This window comes from Periplaneta americana, chromosome 1 (assembly GCF_040183065.1).
Source record: "Periplaneta americana isolate PAMFEO1 chromosome 1, P.americana_PAMFEO1_priV1, whole genome shotgun sequence".
Taxonomy (NCBI): domain Eukaryota; kingdom Metazoa; phylum Arthropoda; class Insecta; order Blattodea; family Blattidae; genus Periplaneta; species Periplaneta americana.
The window spans coordinates 216,411,416-216,424,523 of NC_091117.1; positions in this window are offsets into that span (position 1 = coordinate 216,411,416).

The window sequence follows — 13,108 nt, forward strand, 5'->3', positions numbered from 1 at the left end:
TTCAGTATAAAGGACAACTCTCTATCCCCGCGCGTTTAGACGGGAGAGGCCGGCAAAATTTAAAAAAATGGTCATTTTGACCTTCCGAAACAGACTTTTTTCTACACAAGGAGAACGAAGCGGCTCAGAGGCCCGACTTTTTAACTGTAGCATCCCGGCATCTTCCTTAATAATCACCGCTAAAATCCAGGAAATCCGTCGCTCTTTTTTTTTGCCTTAATTTTTGGGTACCTAAAATATTTGAGTCTCTACTTCCGGAAATAATGGCCATACCGAGGAACGGCATGCGGCCCTGTATTCCCCCTTGACTTACTTCTTCCACGATAGCATCAAAATGGCAATCGCTAACATTTTCTGATTTTCGAGAAAAAAAGGGGAATGGTTTAAATCACCCTTCCGCCGACATTCTTGCCGCAATATCTCCGCAGTACGTGTAGTCACAACAAAGCTGATGAGTGCGTTGAATACAGCTCGTCGAACTCTATCTTTAGTATAAAGGACAACTCTCTATCCCCGCGCGTTTAGACGGGAGAGGCCGGCAAAATTTCAAAAAATGGTCATTTTGACCTTCCAAAACAGACTTTTTTCTACACAAGGAGAACGAAGCGGCTCAGAGGCCCGACCTTTTAAGTGTAGCATCCCGGCATCTTCCTTAATAATCACCGCAAAAATCCAGGAAATCCGTCGCACTTTTTTTTTGCCTTAATTTTTGGGTACCTAAAATATTTGAGTCTCTACTTCCGGAAATAATGGCCATACCGAGGAACGGCATGCGACCCTGTATTCCCTATTGATTTACTTCTTACACGATAGCATCAAAATGGCAATCGCGAACACTTTCTGATTTTCGAGAAAAAAAGGGGAAGGGTTTAAACCACCCTTCCGCCGACATTCTTGCCGCAATAACTCCGCAGTACGTGTAGTCACAACAAAGCTGATGAGTGCGTTGAATACAGCTCGTCGAACTCTATCTTTAGTATAAAGGACAACTCTCTATCCCCGCGCGTTTAGACGGGAGAGGCCGGCAAAATTTCAAAAAATGGTCATTTTGACCTTCCAAAACGGACTTTTTCCTACACAAGGAGAACGAAGCGGCTCAGAGGCCCGCCCTTTTAACTGTAGCATCCCGGCATCTTCCTTAATAATCACCGCTAAAATCCAGCAAATCCGTCGCACTTTTTTTTTTTGCCATAATTTTTGGGTACCTAAAATATTTGAGTCTCTAATTCCGGAAATAATGGCCATACCGAGGAACGGCATGCGACCCTGTATTCCCTATTGATTTACTTCTTATACGATAGCATCAAAATGGCAATCGCGAACTCTTTCTGATTTTCGAGAAAAAAAGGGGAAGGGTTTAAACCACCCTTCCGCCGACATTCTTGCCGCAATAACTCCGCAGTACGTGTAGTCACAACAAAGCTGATGAGTGCGTTGAATACAGCTCGTCGAACTCTATCTTCAGTATAAAGGACAACTCTCTATCCCCGCGCGTTTAGACGGGAGAGGCCGGCAAAATTTCAAAAAATGGTCATTTTGACCTTCCAAAACGGACTTTTTCCTACACAAGGAGAACGAAGCGGCTCAGAGGCACGCCCTTTTAATTGTAGCATCCCGGCATCTTCCTTAATAATCACCGCTAAAATCCAGCAAATCCGTCGCACTTTTTTTTGCCTTAATTTTTGGGTACCTAAAATATTTGAGTCTCTACTTCCGGAAATAATGGCCATACCGAGGAACGGCATGCGGCCCTGTATTCCCCCTTGACTTACTTCTTACACGATAGCATCAAAATGGCAATCGCTAACACTTTCTGATTTTCGAGGAAAAAAGGGGAAGGGTTTAAACTACCCTTCCGCCGACATTATTGCCGCAATAACTCCGCAGTACGTGTAGTCACAACAAAGCTGATGAGTTTGTTGAATACAGCTCGTCGAACCCTATCTTCAGTATAAAGGACAACTCTCTATCCCCGCGCGTTTAGACGGGAGAGGCCGGCAAAATTTAAAAAAATGGTCATTTTGACCTTCCAAAACAGACTTTTTTCTACACAAGGAGAACGAAGCGGCTCAGAGGCCCGACTTTTTAACTGTAGCATCCCGGCATCTTCCTTAATAATCACCGCTAAAATCCAGGAAATCCGTCGCACTTTTTTTTGCCTTAATTTTTGGGTACCTAAAATATTTGAGTCTCTACTTCCGGAAATAATGGCCATACCGAGGAACGGCATGCGGCCCTGTATTCCCCCTTGACTTACTTCTTCCACGATAGCATCAAAATGGCAATCGCTAACACTTTCTGATTTTCGAGAAAAAAAGGGGAATGGTTTAAATCACCCTTCCGCCGACATTCTTGCCGCAATATCTCCGCAGTACGTGTAGTCACAACAAAGCTGATGAGTGCGTTGAATACAGCTCGTCGAACTCTATCTTTAGTATAAAGGACAACTCTCTATCCCCGCGCGTTTAGACGGGAGAGGCCGGCAAAATTTCAAAAAATGGTCATTTTGACCTTCCAAAACAGACTTTTTTCTACACAAGGAGAACGAAGCGGCTCAGAGGCCCGACCTTTTAACTGTAGCATCCCGGCATCTTTCTTAATAATCACCGCTAAAATCCAGGAAATCCGTCGCACTTTTTTTTTGCCTTAATTTTTGGGTACCTAAAATATTTGAGTCTCTACTTCCGGAAATAATGGCCATACCGAGGAACGGCATGCGACCCTGTATTCCCTATTGATTTACTTCTTACACGATAGCATCAAAATGGCAATCGCGAACACTTTCTGATTTTCGAGAAAAAAAGGGGAAGGGTTTAAACCACCCTTCCGCCGACATTCTTGCCGCAATAACTCCGCAGTACGTGTAGTCACAACAAAGCTGATGAGTGCGTTGAATACAGCTCGTCGAACTCTATCTTTAGTATAAAGGACAACTCTCTATCCCCGCGCGTTTAGACGGGAGAGGCCGGCAAAATTTCAAAAAATGGTCATTTTGACCTTCCAAAACGGACTTTTTCCTACACAAGGAGAACGAAGCGGCTCAGAGGCCCGCCCTTTTAACTGTAGCATCCCGGCATCTTCCTTAATAATCACCGCTAAAATCCAGGAAATCCGTCGCACTTTTTTTTTTTGCCTTAATTTTTGGGTACCTAAAATATTTGAGTCTCTACTTCCGGAAATAATGGCCATACCGAGGAACGGCATGCGGCCCTGTATTCCCCCTTGACTTACTTCTTACACGATAGCATCAAAATGGCAATCGCTAACACTTTCTGATTTTCGAGAAAAAAAGGGGAAGGGTTTAAACCACCCTTCCGCCGACATTCTTGCCGCAATAACTCCGCAGTACGTGTAGTCACAACAAAGCTGATGAGTGCGTTGAATACAGCTCGTCGAACTCTATCTTCAGTATAAAGGACAACTCTCTATCCCCGCGCGTTTAGACGGGAGAGGCCGGCAAAATTAAAAAAAATGGTCATTTTGACCTTCCAAAACAGACTTTTTTCTACACAAGGAAAACGAAGCGGCTCAGAGGCCCGACCTTTTAACTGTAGCATCCCGGCATCTTCCATAATAATCACCGCGAAAATCCAGGAAATCCGTCGCACTTTTTTTTTGCCATAATTTTTGGGTACCTAAAATATTTGAGTCTCTAATTCCGGAAATAATGGCCATACCGAGGAACGGCATGCGGCCCTGTATTCCCTATTGATTTACTTCTTATACGATAGCATCAAAATGGCAATCGCGAACTCTTTCTGATTTTCGAGAAAAAAAGGGGAAGGGTTTAAACCACCCTTCCGCCGACATTCTTGCCGCAATAACTCCGCAGTACGTGCAGTCACAACAAAGCTGATGAGTTTGTTGAATACAGCTCGTCGAACTCTATCTTCAGTATAAAGGACAACTCTCTATCCCCGCGCGTTTAGACGGGAGAGGCCGGCAAAATTTAAAAAAATGGTCATTTTGACCTTCCAAAACAGACTTTTTTCTACACAAGGAGAACGAAGCGGCTCAGAGGCCCGACCTTTTAAATGTAGCATCCCGGCATCTTCCTTAATTATCACCGCTAAAATCCAGGAAATCCGTCGCACTTTTTTTTTGCCTTAATTTTTGGGTACCTAAAATATTTGAGTCTCTAATTCCGTAAATAATGGCCATACCGATGAACGGCATGCGACCCTGTATTCCCTATTGATTTACTTCTTCCACGATAGCATCAAAATGGCAATCGCGAACACTTTCTGATTTTCGAGAAAAAAAGGGGAAGGGTTTAAACCACCCTTCCGCCGACATTCTTGCCGCAATAACTCCGCAGTACGTGTAGTCACAACAAAGCTGATGAGTTTGTTGAATACAGCTCGTCGAACTCTATCTTCAGTATAAAGGACAACTCTCTATCCCCGCGCGTTTAGACGGGAGAGGCCGGCAAAATTTCAAAAAATGGTCATTTTGACCTTCCAAAACGGACTTTTTCCTACACAAGGAGAACGAAGCTGCTCAGAGGCCCGCCCTTTTAACTGTAGCATCCCGGCATCTTCCTTAATAATCACCGCTAAAATCCAGCAAATCCGTCGCACTTTTTTTTTTGCCTTAATTTTTGGGTACCTAAAATATTTGAGTCTCTACTTCCGGAAATAATGGCCATACCGAGGAACGGCATGCGGCCCTGTATTCCCCCTTGACTTATTTCTTACACGATAGCATCAAAATGGCAATCGCTAACACTTTCTGATTTTCGAGAAAAAAAGGGGAAGGGTTTAAACCACCCTTCCGCCGACATTCTTGCCGCAATAACTCCGCAGTACTTGTAGTCACAACAAAGCTGATGAGTGCGTTGAATACAGCTCGTCGAACTCTATCTTCAGTATAAAGGACAACTCTCTATCCCCGCGCGTTTAGACGGGAGAGGCCGGCAAAATTTCAAAAAATGGTCATTTTGACCTTCCAAAACAGACTTTTTTCTACTCAAGGAGAACGAAGCGGCTCAGAGGCCCGACCTTTTAACTGTAGCATCCCGGCATCTTCCTTAATAATCACCGCTAAAATCCAGGAAATCCGTCGCACTTTTTTTTTGCCTTAATTTTTGGGTACCTAAAATATTTGAGTCTCTAATTCCGGAAATAATGGCCATACCGAGGAACGGCATGCGACCCTGTATTCCCTATTGATTTACTTCTTACACGATAGCATCAAAATGGCAATCGCGAACACTTTCTGATTTTCGAGAAAAAAAGGGGAAGGGTTTAAACCACCCTTCCGCCGACATTCTTGCCGCAATAACTCCGCAGTACGTGTAGTCACAACAAAGCTGATGAGTGCGTTTGTATACAGCTCGTCGAACTCTATCTTCAGTATAAAGGACAACTCTCTATCCCCGCGCGTTTAGACGGGAGAGGCCGGCAAAATTTCAAAAAATGGTCATTTTGACCTTCCAAAACGGACTTTTTCCTACACAAGGAGAACGAAGCGGCTCAGAGGCCCGCCCTTTTAACTGTATGCATCCCGGCATCTTCCTTAATAATCACCGCTAAAATCCAGGAAATCCGTCCCACTTTTTTTTGCCTTAATTTTTGGGTACCTAAAATATTTGAGTCTCTACTTCCGGAAATAATGGCCATACCGAGGAACGGCATGCGGCCCTGTATTCCCTATTGATTTACTTCTTACACGATAGCATCAAAATGGCAATCGCTAACACTTTCTGATTTTCGAGAAAAAAAGGGGAAGGGTTTAAACCACCCTTCCGCCGACATTCTTGCCGCAATAACTCCGCAGTACGTGTAGTCACAACAAAGCTGATGAGTGCGTTGAATACAGCTCGTCGAACTCTATCTTCAGTATAAAGGACAACTCTCTATCCCCGCGCGTTTAGACGGGAGAGGCCGGCAAAATTTCAAAAAATGGTCATTTTGACCTTCCAAAACAGACTTTTTTCTACACAAGGAGAACGAAGCGGCTCAGAGGCCCGACCTTTTAAGTGTAGCATCCCGGCATCTTCCTTAATAATCACCGCTAAAATCCAGGAAATCCGTCGCACTTTTGTTTTGCCTTAATTTTTGGGTACCTAAAATATTTGAGTCTCTACTTCCGGAAATAATGGCCATACCGAGGAACGGCATGCGGCCCTGTATTCCCCCTTGACCTACTTCTTCCACGATAGCATCAAAATGGCAATCGCGAACACTTTCTGATTTTCGAGAAAAAAAGGGGAAGGGTAAACCCTTCCGCCGACATTCTTGCCGCAATAACTCCGCAGTACTTGTAGTCACAACAAAGCTGATGAGTGCGTTGAATACAGCTCGTCGAACTCTATCTTCAGTATAAAGGACAACTCTCTATCCCCGCGCGTTTAGACGGGAGAGGCCGGCAAAATTTCAAAAAATGGTCATTTTGACCTTCCAAAACGGACTTTTTTCTACACAAGGAGAACGAAGCGGCTCAGAGGCCCGACTTTTTAACTGTAGCATCCCGGCATCTTCCTTAATAATCACCGCTAAAATCCAGGAAATCCGTCGCACTTTTTTTTTGCCTTAATTTTTGGGTACCTAAAATATTTGAGTCTCTAATTCCGGAAATAATGGCCATACCGAGGAACGGCATGCGGCCCTGTATTCCCCCTTGACTTACTTCTTCCACGATAGCATCAAAATGGCAATCGCTAACACTTTCTGATTTTCGAGAAAAAAAGGGGAAGGGTTTAAACCACCCTTCCGCCGACATTCTTGCCGCAATATCTCCGCAGTACGTGTAGTCACAACAAAGCTGATGAGTGCGTTGAATACAGCTCGTCGAACTCTATCTTTAGTATAAAGGACAACTCTCTATCCCCGCGCGTTTAGACGGGAGAGGCCGGCAAAATTTCAAAAAATGGTCATTTTGACCTTCCAAAACAGACTTTTTTCTACACAAGGAGAACGAAGCGGCTCAGAGGCCCGACCTTTTACCTGTAGCATCCCGGCATCTTCCTTAATAATCACCGCTAAAATCCAGGAAATCCGTCGCACTTTTTTTTTGCCTTAATTTTTGGGTACCTAAAATATTTGAGTCTCTACTTCCGGAAATAATGGCCATACCGAGGAACGGCATGCGGCCCTGTATTCCCCCTTGACTTACTTCTTCCACGATAGCATCAAAATGGCAATCGCTAACACTTTCTGATTTTCGAGAAAAAAAGGGGAAGGGTTTAAACCACCCTTCCGCCGACATTCTTGCCGCAAAAACTCCGCAGTACGTGTAGTCACAACAAAGCTGATGAGTGCGTTGAATACAGCTCGTCGAACTCTATCTTCAGTATAAAGGACAACTCTCTATCCCCTCGCGTTTAGACGGGAAAGGCCGGCAAAATTTCAAAAAATGGTCATTTTGACCTTCCAAAACTGACTTTTTTCTACACAAGGAGAACGAAGCGGCTCAGAGGCCCGACCTTTTAAATGTGGCATCCCGGCATCTTCCTTAATTATCACCGCTAAAATCCATGAAATCCGTCGCACTTTTTTTTTGTCTTAATTTTTGGGTACCTAAAATATTTGAGTCTCTAATTCCGGAAATAATGGCCATACCGAGGAACGGCATGCGACCCTGTATTCCCTATTGATTTACTTCTTACACGATAGCATCAAAATGGCAATCGCGAACACTTTCTGATTTTCGAGAAAAAAAGGGGAAGGGTTTAAACCACCCTTCCGCCGACATTCTTGCCGCAATAACTCCGCAGTACGTGTAGTCACAACAAAGCTGATGAGTGCGTTGAATACAGCTCGTCGAACTCTATCTTCAGTATAAAGGACAACTCTCTATTCCCGCGCGTTTAGACGGGAGAGGCCGGCAAAATTTCAAAAAATGGTCATTTTGACCTTCCAAAACGGACTTTTTCCTACACAAGGAGAACGAAGCGGCTCAGAGGCCCGCCCTTTTAACTGTAGCATCCCGGCATCTTCCTTAATAATCACCGCTAAAATCCAGGAAATCCGTCGCACTTTTTTTTTGCCTTAATTTTTGGGTACATAAAATATTTGAGTCTCTACTTCCGGAAATAATGGCCATACCGAGGAACGGCATGCGGCCCTGTATTCCCCCTTGACTTACTTCTTACACGATAGCATCAAAATGGCAATCGCTAACACTTTCTGATTTTCGAGAAAAAAGGGGAAGGGTTTAAACCACCCTTCCGCCGACATTCTTGCCGCAATAACTCCGCAGTACGTGTAGTCACAACAAAGCTGATGAGTGCGTTGAATACAGCTCGTCGAACTCTATCTTCAGTATAAAGGACAACTCTCTATCCCCGCGCGTTTAGACGGGAGAGGCCGGCAAAATTTCAAAAAATGGTCATTTTGACCTTCCAAAACGGACTTTTTCCTACAATAGGAGAACGAAGCGGCTCAGAGGCACGCCCTTTTAACTGTAGCATCCCGGCATCTTCCTTAATAATCACCGCTAAAATCCAGCAAATCCGTCGCACTTTTTTTTTGCCTTAATTTTTGGGTACCTAAAATATTTGAGTCTCTAATTCCGGAAATAATGGCCATACCGAGGAACGGCATGCGGCCCTGTATTCCCCCTTGACTTACTTCATCCACGATAGCATCAAAATGGCAATCGCTAACACTTTCTGATTTTCGAGAAAAAAAGGGGAAGGGTTTAAACCACCCTTCCGCCGACATTCTTGCCGTAATAACTCCGCAGTACGTGTAGTCACAACAAAGCTGATGAGTGCGTTGAATACAGCTCGTCGAACTCTATCTTCAGTATAAAGGACAACTCTCTATCCCCGCGCGTTTAGACGGGAGAGGCCGGCAAAATTTCAAAAAATGGTCATTTTGACCTTCCAAAACAGACTTTTTTCTACACAAGGAGAACGAAGCGGCTCAGAGGCCCGACCTTTGAAGTGTAGCATCCCGGCATCTTCCTTAATAATCACCGCTAAAATCCAGGAAATCCGTCGCACTTTTGTTTTGCCTTAATTTTTGGGTACCTAAAATATTTGAGTCTCTAATTCCGGAAATAATGGCCATACCGAGGAACGGCATGCGGCCCTGTATTCCCCCTTGACTTACTTCTTCCACGATAGCATCAAAATGGCAATCGCGAACACTTTCTGATTTTCGAGAAAAAAAGGGGAAGGGTTTAAACCACCCTTCCGCCGACATTCTTGCCGCAATAACTCCGCAGTACGTGTAGTCACAACAAAGCTGATGAGTGCGTTGAATACAGCTCGTCGAACTCTATCTTCAGTATAAAGGACAACTCTCTATCCCCGCGCGTTTAGACGGGAGAGGCCGGCAAAATTTCAAAAAATGGTCATTTTGACCTTCCAAAACAGACTTTTTTCTACTCAAGGAGAACGAAGCGGCTCAGAGGCCCGACCTTTTAACTGTATCATCCCGGCATCTTCCTTAATAATCACCGCTAAAATCCAGGAAATCCGTCGCACTTTTTTTTTGCCTTAATTTTTGGGTACCTAAAATATTTGAGTCTCTAATTCCGGAAATAATGGCCATACCGAGGAACGGCATGCGACCCTGTATTCCCTATTGATTTACTTCTTACACGATAGCATCAAAATGGCAATCGCGAACACTTTCTGATTTTCGAGAAAAAAAGGGGAAGGGTTTAAACCACCCTTCCGCCGACATTCTTGCCGCAATAACTCCGCAGTACGTGTAGTCACAACAAAGCTGATGAGTGCGTTGAATACAGCTCGTCGAACTCTATCTTCAGTATAAAGGACAACTCTCTATCCCCGCGCGTTTAGACGGGAGAGGCCGGCAAAATTTCAAAAAATGGTCATTTTGACTTTCCAAAACGGACTTTTTCCTACACAAGGAGAACGAAGCTGCTCAGAGGCCCGCCCTTTTAAGTGTAACATCCCGGCATCTTCCTTAATAATCACCGCTAAAATCCAGGAAATCCGTCGCACTTTTGTTTTGCCTTAATTTTTGGGTACCTAAAATATTTGAGTCTCTACTTCCGGAAATAATGGCCATACCGAGGAACGGCATGCGGCCCTGTATTCCCCCTTGACTTACTTCTTCCACGATAGCATCAAAATGGCAATCGCGAACACTTTCTGATTTTCGAGAAAAAAAGGGGAAGGGTTTAAACCACCCTTCCGCCGACATTCTTGCCGCAATATCTCCGCAGTACTTGTAGTCACAACAAAGCTGATGAGTGCGTTGAATACAGCTCGTCGAACTCTATCTTCAGTATAAAGGACAACTCTCTATCCCCGCGCGTTTAGACGGGAGAGGCCGGCAAAATTTCAAAAAATGGTCATTTTGACCTTCCAAAACAGACTTTTTTCTACACAAGGAGAACGAAGCGGCTCAGAGGCCCGACCTTTTAAATGTAGCATCCCGGCATCTTCCTTAATTATCACCGCTAAAATCCAGGAAATCCGTCGCACTTTTTTTTTGCCTTAATTTTTGGGTACCTAAAATATTTGAGTCTCTACTTCCGGAAATAATGGCCATACCGAGGAACGGCATGCGACCCTGTATTCCCTATTGATTTACTTCTTACACGATAGCATCAAAATGGCAATCGCGAACACTTTCTGATTTTCGAGAAAAAAAGGGGAAGGGTTTAAACCACCCTTCCGCCGACATTCTTGCCGCAATAACTCCGCAGTACGTGTAGTCACAACAAAGCTGATGAGTGCGTTGAATACAGCTCCTCGAACTCTATCTTCAGTATAAAGGACAACTCTCTATCCCCGCGCGTTTAGACGGGAGAGGCCGGCAAAATTTCAAAAAATGGTCATTTTGACCTTCCAAAACAGACTTTTTTCTACACAAGGAGAACGAAGCGGCTCAGAGGCCCGACCTTTTAAGTGTAGCATCCCGGCATCTTCCTTAATAATCACCGCTAAAATCCAGGAAATCCGTCGCACTTTTTTTTTGCCTTAATTTTTGGGTACCTAAAATGTTTGAGTCTCTAATTCCGGAAATAATGGCCATACCGAGGAACGGCATGCGGCCCTGTATTCCCCCTTGACTTACTTCTTACACGATAGCATCAAAATGGCAATCGCTAACACTTTCTGATTTTCGAGAAAAAAGGGGAAGGGTTTAAACCACCCTTCCGCCGACATTCTTGCCGCAATAACTCCGCAGTACGTGTAGTCACAACAAAGCTGATGAGTGCGTTGAATACAGCTCCTCGAACTCTATCTTCAGTATAAAGGACAACTCTCTATCCCCGCGCGTTTAGACGGGAGAGGCCGGCAAAATTTCAAAAAATGGTCATTTTGACCTTCCAAAACAGACTTTTTTCTACACAAGGAGAACGAAGCGGCTCAGAGGCCCGACCTTTTAAGTGTAGCATCCCGGCATCTTCCTTAATAATCACCGCTAAAATCCAGGAAATCCGTCGCACTTTTTTTTTGCCTTAATTTTTGGGTACCTAAAATGTTTGAGTCTCTAATTCCGGAAATAATGGCCATACCGAGGAACGGCATGCGGCCCTGTATTCCCCCTTGACTTACTTCTTACACGATAGCATCAAAATGGCAATCGCGAACACTTTCTGATTTTCGAGAAAAAAAGGGGAAGGGTTTAAACCACCCTTCCGCCGACATTCTTGCCGCAATAACTCCGCAGTACGTGTAGTCACAACAAAGCTGATGAGTGCGTTTGTATACAGCTCGTCGAACTCTATCTTCAGTATAAAGGACAACTCTCTATCCCCGCGCGTTTAGACGGGAGAGGCCGGCAAATTTAAAAAAAATGGTCATTTTGACCTTCCAAAACAGACTTTTTTCTACACAAGGAAAACGAAGCGGCTCAGAGGCCCGACCTTTTAACTGTAGCATCCCGGCATCTCCCATAATAAACCCTTCTAAAATCCAGGAAATCCGTCGCACTTTTTTTTGCCTTAATTTTTGGGTACCTAAAATATTTGAGTCTCTACTTCCGGAAATAATGGCCATACCGAGGAACGGCATGCGGCCCTGTATTCCCCCTTGACTTACTTCTTACACGATAGCATCAAAATGGCAATCGCTAACACTTTCTGATTTTCGAGAAAAAAGGGGAAGGGTTTAAACCACCCTTCCGCCGACATTCTTGCCGCAATAACTCCGCAGTACGTGTAGTCACAACAAAGCTGATGAGTGCGTTGAATACAGCTCCTCGAACTCTATCTTCAGTATAAAGGACAACTCTCTATCCCCGCGCGTTTAGACGGGAGAGGCCGGCAAAATTTCAAAAAATGGTCAATTTGACCTTCCAAAACAGACTTTTTTCTACACAAGGAGAACGAAGCGGCTCAGAGGCCCGACCTTTTAAGTGTAGCATCCCGGCATCTTCCTTAATAATCACCGCTAAAATCCAGGAAATCCGTCGCACTTTTGTTTTGCCTTAATTTTTGGGTACCTAAAATATTTGAGTCTCTAATTCCGGAAATAATGGCCATACCGAGGAACGGCATGCGACCCTGTATTCCCTATTGATTTACTTCTTATACGATAGCATCAAAATGGCAATCGCGAACTCTTTCTGATTTTCGAGAAAAAAAGGGGAAGGGTTTAAACCACCCTTCCGCCGACATTCTTGCCGCAATAACTCCGCAGTACGTGTAGTCACAACAAAGCTGATGAGTGCGTTGAATACAGCTCGTCGAACTCTATCTTCAGTATAAAGGACAACTCTCTATCCCCGCGCGTTTAGACGGGAGAGGCCGGCAAAATTTCAAAAAATGGTCATTTTGACCTTCCAAAACGGACTTTTTCCTACACAAGGAGAACGAAGCGGCTCAGAGGCACGCCCTTTTAACTGTAGCATCCCGGCATCTTCCTTAATAATCACCGCTAAAATCCAGGAAATCCGTCGCACTTTTGTTTTGCCTTAATTTTTGGGTACCTAAAATATTTGAGTCTCTAATTCCGGAAATAATGGCCATACCGAGGAACGGCATGCGACCCTGTATTCCCTATTGATTTACTTCTTATACGATAGCATCAAAATGGCAATCGCGAACTCTTTCTGATTTTCGAGAAAAAAAGGGGAAGGGTTTAAACCACCCTTCCGCCGACATTCTTGCCGCAATAACTCCGCAGTACGTGTAGTCACAACAAAGCTGATGAGTGCGTTGAATACAGCTCGTC